This window comes from Triticum dicoccoides, chromosome 7A, assembly GCF_002162155.2.
Source record: "Triticum dicoccoides isolate Atlit2015 ecotype Zavitan chromosome 7A, WEW_v2.0, whole genome shotgun sequence".
Taxonomy (NCBI): domain Eukaryota; kingdom Viridiplantae; phylum Streptophyta; class Magnoliopsida; order Poales; family Poaceae; genus Triticum; species Triticum dicoccoides.
Window position 1 is genome coordinate 453,900,486 of NC_041392.1, and position 10,184 is coordinate 453,910,669.

Sequence of the window (10,184 nt, forward strand, 5' to 3'; positions counted from 1 at the left end):
TTGTGGATTACCGACCTGTCAATTTGGTCACCATCAAGAACAAATATCCGCTTCCCAGGATCAACGATCTGTATGATCAGCTCGCTAGATCCTCAGTCTTTTCCAAGATGGATCTGAGGTTGAGCTACCATCAAATCAAAATCAGAAACGGGGACATTCCCAAAACGGCCTTTGTTACTCGTTATGGCCAATACGAGTACACCGTTATGTCCTTCGGTTTAACCAATGCCCCAGCCACCTTGTCCCGGTTAATGAACTCGGTTTTCATGGAGTACTTGGATAAATTCGTTGTACTATACCTCGATGACATACTCGTCTACTCCAAGAATGAAGAGGAACATGCCGAACATCTAAGGCTGGTATTGATGAAACTTCGAGAGCATCGCCTTTATGCCAAATTCTCCAAGTGTGAATTTTGGTTGCCAGAAGTGACCTATCTAGGCCATGTAATTTCTGGTAAGGGTATTGCTGTCAATCCCGAGCGAGTTCAAGCCGTCCTTGATTAGACTCCACCTGAGACGGTCAAGCAAGTTCGGAGCTTCCTTGGCTTAGCGAGCTATTGCCGCCGCTTCGTCGAGAATTTCTCCAAGGTTGCTAAGCCTCTAACTGAACTCCTCAAGAAAGATAAAAAGTTCGAGTGGACTCCACAGTGCGAGTTCAGTTTTCAGGAACTGAAAAGACGCCTGACATCTGCTCCCGTACTAGTACCACCAGATTTCTCCAAGGACTTTATTATCTATTGCGACGCCTCGCGACAAGGACTAGGTTTCATACTCATGCAAGATCGTCAGGTAATTGCCTATGCTTCACGGCAATTACACCCACATGAGGAAAATTATCCCACCCATGATCTAGAGCTTGCAGCTGTAGTCCATGCACTTAAAACCTGGCGACATTACCTTCTGGGTAATCGTTGCGAGATCTTCACCGATCACCAAAGTTTGAAATATATCTTCACCCAACCAGATTTGAATCTTAGGCAAAGACGTTGGGTTGAGTTGATCTCGGATTACGACTTAGGAATAACTTACACCCCGGGCAAAGCCAATGTCATGGCTGATGTGCTAAGTCGTAAATCCTATTGTAAGAACCTGATGTTACAACAAAGTCAACCATTTCTCCATGAGTAATTTCGTAAGCTAAATCTTCACATTGTTCCTCGAGGATTCCTATCCACCCTGGTGGCGAAACCTACCCTTACGGATCAGATCATCAAGGCACAGAAGGTAGATCCGGGAATCTCCCGTATTAAGAGAAACATTAAGAAAGGAGTCGCGAATTGTTTCTCCATTGATGATCAAGGTGTCGTATACTTTGGGAATCGCCTAGTGGTTCCAAAGGCACGAAACCTGAGGCGGCTGATCCTTAAGGAAGCTCATGAATCCCCTCTCACCATTCATCTCGGTAGTACCAAAATGTATCAAGACCTACGCCAGAGGTTTTGGTGGACTAGGATGAAGAGAGAAATCGCTCAATACATTGCTAATTGCGACGTTTGTCATCGTGTTAAAGCAGAGCATCAATGGCCTGCTGGCACTCTTCAACCTTTGGCTATCCCTGAATGGAAATGGGATAAAATCAGTATGGATTTCATCACTGGGTTTCCCAGAACCAAGAGAGGGAATAATGCCATCTTCGTCGTGATCGACCGACTTTCCAAAGTAGCCCATTTCCTACCTGTTTGTGAGAGTATCACCACTAGCCAGCTAGCCGATTTATACATCTCCCGAATAGTGTCTCTTCATGGTGTTCCATTGGAAATTAACTCAGACCGTGGGAGTCTCTTCACCTCTCGATTTTGGGAAAGTTTCCAAAATGCTATGGGACTCGTCTCTCTTTTAGTACCGCCTTCCATCTCAATCAAGTGGTCAAGTAGAGCGAGTCAATCAAATTCTGGAAGATATGCTCCGAGCTTCTATCATCTCGTTCAGAATGAATTGGGAGAAATGCCTTCCCTTCGCGGAGTTTGCTTATAACAATAGTTATCAAGCTAGCTTAGGCAAGGCTCCTTTCGGAGTTCTTTATGGACGAAAATGTCGAACGCCTCTTAACTGGTCAGAAACCGGGGAAAGACAACTCTTTGGCCCGGATATGATTCAGGAAGCAGAAGAGCAGGTTCGCGTTATTCGTGAGAAATTGAAAACAGCCCAATCTCGTCAAAAGAGTCAATATGATCGTAAACATAAGCCTATGATTTATGAAGTCGACGAGAAGGCTTACCTTTGGGTTACTCCGTTAAAGGGAACCCATCATTTCGGTATCAAAGGCAAATTGGCTCCTTGTTACATTGGACCCTTTCGCATTCTTGCCAAATGAGGAGAAGTTGCCTACCAATTGGAACTACCTCTGCATCTTTCCAGAGTTCACGATGTCTTCCATGTTTCACAACTCAGGCGTTGCTTCGCGGGATCCTATCCGTGGAGTGGACCACTAAACGCTTGATCTACAAGATAACCTCTCCTATCGGGAATATCCCGTTCGTATCCTTGATCAAGCCGAGCGTACCACTCGACGTCAGAATATCAAGTTTCTCAAGGTTCAATGGTCACACCATTCCGAGAAAGAAGCCACTTGGGAAAGGGAGGATCGTCTTCGACTCGAGTACCCCACCTTCTTCCCAAAGGATCCTAAATCTCGGGACGAGATTCTTTTGAGTGGGGGTGAGTTGTCACACCCTAGCTAGTTCAAGCATTAGAGTGTGCATCATGTTTAAATTTCTCTTAAATTTGAAATGGGGAAAGTAGAAACCCCCAACACCCCCTGGAAACAACTAGGGTTTACTAAAATTATTTTCAATGAACTTGAAATGCCCTTCTAAAAAGTTCACCCTCTTTGTCTTGGGTTAAAACCTCTGGCAAAATTGGTGCACAATTTTCTAGGTCAATAGAAGGTCATTGAATTAAATCATAAGTATTTGAATTTGGGCATTTAAATGCTATAAAATAATTTAAATGCTCAAATAATTCTGCAAATAAATGTTTGCTGTTGGAAATATTCTAAACAGAGCCCACAATTATTTTCAGGATTTTTGGAAACGTTTAGTATTTTATTTAAAGCCCAACCGTTGCAGTTAATTAGAAAAACAAAAACAAATAAAAAAAAGAGAGAGAGAGGGAAGCTACCTGGGCCTTACCTGTGCTGGCTCAGCCCACCTGGCTCGGCCCAGCCGACTGGATACCAGTCGTCGTCCACCTCCCGCCAGAAGGACGCGGAGCGCGTGGCCGGCGTCCGCGGCCACACGCCGGCCACCTCCTGCTTCTGCCGACGTCCCAGAGACGTCTAGGGGTGCCACGCGACCCCACGTTCCCCTCTCATCCTGCCTCACTCTCCCCCTCGTCTTCCTCACTCTTCCCCGCGATGGCCGAGCGCGTTGCTCGCCGCCGATCGCCGTAGTTGCCACCAGAGCCACCCCCTCGCCCCTCCGACGAGCCCAATAGCTCCGCCTCGTCGCCTTGGACCTCTCCGCCGACCCACGCGACCCCAAACACCGCCGAACGCCGTCTTCGCCCTCGTCTTCAACCTCGGGCACCCGAGCCATCTCCGGTCGATTCGCCGCCGTCAGGACCTCCCCGAGCTCGCTGACCCCCTCTCCGACCCCGCAGTGAGCTCCTCTTCCTTTTCCCCTAGCTCCCATGCTCGTTTGGCCTCTGTAGCCGCCATTTCCACCGCACCCGAGAGCTCCCCGCCGCCGGCCATGGCGCCGTCGTGGCCAGAGCCACAGTGACTCGAGGCCAAGCTCGCCGTTGTGCTTAGCGCAGCACCAGGAACCCGTAGCCACCACCAGCTCCTTCTCCCGTGCACCATAGCCTCGAAACCAACCCCGCCTGAACTCCGGCTGCCGCCTTGGAGCTCGCCGTCGTTGTCTCCGGCCACCATAGGCCCGGCCTCCACCACCACTAGATGCGCGCCTGCAAGAGCTCTCCAACGAGCCCAAGAACGGCCTCGCTCGTGCCCTATGGGCGTTTTCTGAGCCGCGCCACCGTCTCGGGCCTCGCCGGCATCGAGTCGCCGGCGGGATTAGCCCCTCTGACCAGGGGTTTGACCCCAGTTTGACTCCCCTGAGTCAATGACAAGTGGGCCCCCTCTGTTAACTAAATCAGATTAGTTTTAATTAAAAATAATTAGCTTAATTAACTACTGACACGCAGGACCCCCCAGTCAGGTTTGACCTAGACGTCCCCATTGACCACTGACGTCACCCTAACGGAATGCTAACGCAGTAATTAAATTACTGGAATTATTCTTATACAGGAAATTCCAGAAAATAGTCAAAACTTCTAAAAATCATAGAAAATCAACCATAGCTCCAAATGCAAAGATTTATATATGAAAAATGATCAGAAAAATTCAATCTATCCATCTGTAATGGTTTCATGCATGACAAAACAAGTTTACCTTGCTGTTTAAGCAGAATAAGGAAATGCACTATTAAAGCCATGTTTAATAAGCTAATAGTTGAATCTTTGATTCAAATAAGCACATTCCTTTCTGTTATAGCTTGCATTAGGCCAAGACACATTCATATTGCCATGTCATAGCATGCATCATATTGTTGCATATCGTCATGTGTTGATTGTGTTCCGATGTGTTCTTCGTGGTAGGTTCTGCCTCCGAGGATATTCACGAGTATCCAACTGAAGGGCAGTATCCCACTACCACTCCATCAGGCAAGCAACCCATTGATCATTCCGATACAAACCCATGTTCTCGCTTCTGCTCTTGTTTACTGCATTAAGACAACGCGATTCAAACTGCTGTGTGCTACGGTAGTTGAACCCTTATCCTCTGCATGACCTGTCATTGCCACAGTAACTAGATGAAACCCACTAGCATGTGTAGGAGTTGATTGAGCCATGTATGTGATTCCTACCTTGATATGCCTGCTATGCTTAGAGTTGTGTCAGGTCTGGTTCATCTGGGTGATGGGCTAGAGTGAAATGCTTATGCCGGTAATGTGAGGGATGTGTTGAACATGTTTTGGTAAAGGTATCGATGAGAGGCCATGTAGGAGTACATGGTGGGTTGTTTCATTGAGGCCGTCCATAAGAACTGAGATCTGTATGTGTGATTTATGATGCAGTTACTACCGTACATTGGGCCCGAAACCAATGGACCCTCTCGGCTTCTTAATCACCCTAGTACTCTGTCCAGAAGTTGCAAATAGTTTCTGGTGTTTGTAGGTTATGTATTGGCGGCCGTGCGTAGCGCTGACCCTAGGGGTGGGCTATGTTGTGGTAGATACACCGTGGCACAGTGTACCGAGTCACCCGTTTGGTGTCTCGGGAACCCTGTTCACATTGTTCGGGGCCGTATGTGGAAACCTCGGCCGGACTCCCTGCGGATGGAACCTGGATAGGCGATAAACTTGGACTAGAGACTTAAGTGTTTAGGTAGGCCATGGCCGACACCCTTGCTGGGCTTCCGCTTGAAGGTTGCCGAGTACATGTCGTGTAAACGGCGATAAGTGGTGAAAGCATGTATGAAGAAGTACACCCCTGCATGGTATAAAACTATTCGAATAGCCGTGTCCGCGGTAAAGGACTACTTGGTTGCCTATACAGTTCATAGACAAGTTAATGGATACTACTAAAAGACTCAAGATAAGTGTGAGTACCGAGGATGGCCCTCTCGTAGGATGACGAGGGAGGATCCCCGGTGGAGTATTGTGTTGGTGAGTAGTGGACTCGTGTGCGAAAACTATTTTACTGGTGGAGTTCCGTAGGATAGCTTAGCCAAGAGTCAAAGCTGGCTTACTGCATTAACCCCACCACCTTCTTGAGAATAAGCATGTATAGTAGGTTCTGATGTAAGACTTGCTGAGTACCTTTGTACTCATGTTTGCTTAATTACTGTTTTCAGACGACAACACCGCCCCCTCCGATGGGTTCTATGTAGACCTTGACGTCGATGAGTGACTAGCCACCCAGGTGGTGATCCTGGCCATGGAGGGCCCTATGTAGATAGACAGGCTTCGAGAAGCCTTCTTTCTTTCTAGAGTCTGTACTCAGACTAGTTGCTTCCGCATGTGCTTGTATGTTTGTATGACTTGAGTGTCGGGTCATGTGACCCCTATCTGTATGAACATGTTATGTATGGCTCCCTGGAGCCTTTAAATAAAGTACTTGAGTTGTAGAGTTTTGTTGTGATGCCATGTTGTATGTACTCATATCGGGCATATTGTGTGTATGATTGAAATGCTTGGTATGAGTGGGATCCGACAATCTAGTTGTTTATCCTTGGCAGCCTTTCTTATGGGGAAATGTAGTCTAGTGTTCCTCGAGCCATAGTAGTCCGCTACAGCCCGGTACACCGGAGTCCTGCTAGCCCAGCACTATTGTTCAGGACACTTGACTGGCCGGCATGTGTTTCACTTCGTTCCTATGTCTGTCCCTTCAGGGAAATGTCACGCGGTGACTTCTGGAGTCCTGCCTAGCCTGCTACAGCCCAGGTTCCCCGGAGTCCTGTTAGCCCAGTGCTACAGCCCGGAATCACTCGCTGATGACCGACATGCTCGATGTGATTCATGTGAGGCGACACCCGTGGGATACCGTGTGTGAGGCCGCAAAGTGATATGAGGTGTTACCGGCTAGATCGATGTGGCTTGGAATCGGGGTCCTGACAGCAAAACATATATCATGTGGTGAATAAAAATATAGCTCCAAGTAAAGTTACCGATAGAAGTAGACGAAAAAGAGGGGATGCCTTCCGGGGCATCCCCAAGCTTTGGCTTTTAGGTGTCCTTAGATTATCTTGGGGGTGCCATGGGAATCCCCAAGCTTAGGCTCTTGCCACTCCTTGTTCCATAATCCATCATATCTTTACCCAAAACTTGAAAACTTCACAACACAAAACTTAAAGTAGAAAATCTCGTGAGCTCCGTTAGCGAAAGAAAACAAAAGACCACTTCAAGATACTGTAATGAACTTATTATTTATTTATATTGGTGTTATACCTACTTTATTCCAACTTCTCTATAGATTATAAACTATTTTACTAGCCATAGATTCATCAAAATAAGCAAACAACACACGAAAAACAGAATCTGTCAAAAACAGAACAGTCTGTAGTAATCTGTAGCTAGCTCAAGATCTGGAACCCCAAAAATTATAAAATAAATTTCTGGACGTGAGGAATTTATCTTTTAATCATCTTAAAAAATAATTAACTAAATATCACTTTCCAGATAAACATGGCAGCAGTTCTCGTGAACGCTAAAGTTTCTGTTTTTTACAGCAAGATATCAAGACTTTCCCCAAGTCTTCCCGACGGTTCTACTTGGCACAAACACTAATTAAACACATAAAACACAACCAAAACAGAGGCTAGATAAATTATTTATTACTAAACAGGAGCAAAAAGCAAGGAATAAAAATAAAATTAGGTTGCCTCCCAACAAGCGCTATCGTTTAACGCCCCTAGCTAGGCATAAAAAGCAAGGATAGATCTAAGTATTGCCATCTTTGGTAGGCAATCCATAAGTGGCTCTCATAATAGATTCATAAGGTAATTTAATTTTCTTTCTAGGAAAGTGTTCCATGCCTTTCCTTAACGGAAATTGGAATCTAATATTTCCTTCCTTCATATCAATAACTGCACCAATCGTTCTAAGGAAAGGTCTAGCAAGAATAATAGGACATGAAGGATTGCAATCTATATCAAGAAGATAAAATCTACGAGCACATAATTCCTATTTGCAACGATAAGAACATCATTAATTCTTCCCATAGGTTTCTTAATAGTGTAATCCGCAAGGTGCAAGTTTAAAGAGCAATCATCAAAATCACGGAAACCTAACAAATCACACAAAGTCTTTGGAATCGTGGAAACACTAGCACCCAAATCACACAAAGCATAGCATTCATGATCTTTAATTTTAATTTTAATTTTAATAGTTGGTTCCCACTCATCATAAAGTTTTCTAGGGATAGAAACTTCCAACTCAAGTTTTTCTTCATAAGATTGCATCAAGGCATCAACGATATGTTTAGTAAACGCTTTATTTTGACTATAAGCATGAGGAGAATTTAGCACGGATTGCAACAAGGAAATACAATCAATCAAAGAGCAATTTTCAAAATTAAATTCCTTGAAATCCAAAATAGTGGGTTTAGAAACATCTAGGGTTTTAATTTCTTCAATCCCACTTTCATCAAATTTAGCATCAAGATCTAAAGACTCCGAATTTTTGGAACGTCTTCTAGGTAAAGGTGGATCATATTGATTCCCATTATTATCAAGATTCATATTGCAAAACAAAGATTTAATAGGGGACACATCAATAACTTTTAGATCTTCATCTTTATTTTCATAGGAACTAGAAGAACACGCTCTTATAAAGGCATCTTTCTTAGCACGCATCCTAGCGGTTCTTTCTTTGCACTCATCAATGGAAATTCTCATGGCTTTGAGAGACTCATTGATATCATGCTTAGGAGGAATAGATCTAAGTTTCATTAATTTCATCCTCTCCCAAGCTTGTGCAACATGTTCATGATCAAGTTGCTTAAAATTCATAATATCGTTTCTAAGGGAGATGATCTTAGCGGGAGGAAAATACTTAGAGATAAAAGCATCTTTGCACTTGTTCCAAGAATCAATACTATTTTTACGCAAAGACAAAAAACAAGCTTTAACACGATCTCTAAGCGAAAAAGGAAATAGCTTCAATTTAACAATATCATTATCCACATCTTTCTTCTTTTTCATATCACACAAATCAACGAAGCTATTTAGATGGGTAGCGGCATCTTCACTAGGAAGGCCGGAAAACGGATCTTTCATGACAAGATTCAACAAAGTGGCATTAATTTCACAAGATTCAGCATTGGTAAGAGGAGCAATCGGAGTGCTAATAAAATCATTGTTGTTGGTATTGGTAAAGTCACACAATTTAGTGTTATCTTGAGCCATCGTGACAAGCAAGCAATCCAACACACTAGCAAACAAAAAGCAAGCGGGCAAAAAGAGGCAAATAGAGAAAGAGAGGGTGGATAGAGAGAGAGGGCGAATAAAACGGCAAGGGTGAAGTGGGGGAGAGGAAAATGAGAGGCAAATGGCAAATAATGTAATGCGGGAGATAAGGGTTGTGATGGGTACTTGGTATGTTGACTTTTGCATAGACTCCCCGGCAACGGCGCCAAAAATGGCTCGTTGTCGGGAGTCAAATCTTGACTTGCACGAACCTCCCTGGCAACGGCGCCAGAAATTCGTCTTGCTACCTCTTGAGCACTGCGTTGGATTTCCTTGAAGAGGAAAGGATGATGCAGCAAAGTAGCGTACGTATTTCCCTCAGTTTTTGAGAACCAAGGTATCAATCTAGTAGGAGGTTGCGCGCGCGTCCCTAGTACCTGCACAAAACAAATGACTCCTCGCAATCAACGCGATAAGGGGTTGTCAATCCCTTCACGGTCACTTATGAGAGTGAGATCTGATAGATATGATAAGATAATATTTTTGGTATTTTTATGATAAAGATGCAAAGTAAAATAAAAGCAAAGTAAAAAAGCAAAGGAAATAACTAAGTATTGGAAGATTAATATGATGAAGATAGACCCGGGGCCATAGGTTTCACTAGTGGCTTCTCTCAAGAGGATAAGTATCTTATGGTGGGTGAACGAATTACTGTTGAGCAATTGACAGAATTGAGCATAGTTATGAGGATATCTAGGTATGATCATGTATATAGGCATCACGTCCAAGACAAGTAGACCGACTCCTGCCTGCATCTACTACTATTACTCCACTCATCGACCGCTATCCAGCATGCATCTAGATTATTAAGTTCATGAAAACAGAGTAACGCCTTAAGCAAGATGACATGATGTCACTACAAAAAAAAGACACATCTATGACATTTTGGGCCGAACGAATTTTTTTTTCTGTCATACATATGACACTTCTATGACGATAATTGTGACAAAACCCAGTATCATCATAGATGTGGTGGGTCCTACTTCTATGACAAAAAATCATGACAGAAAATGGGCTTTTCATCCTGGGCGGGCCGGAGACGCAGTTGCATGACATTCTTTGGGCCGTCCATGACGGAAAAACCCATGGTAGAAGCGAGGGCAAGGAAAATCGGGGAGTTCCCGGTTACGGTGGGAGGTCGGGGGCCGAGCGATGTGCGCTTCTCTCGTACACGTACGCGCATGTGTGCGAGGCGTTGGCTCTAACTGAACCCG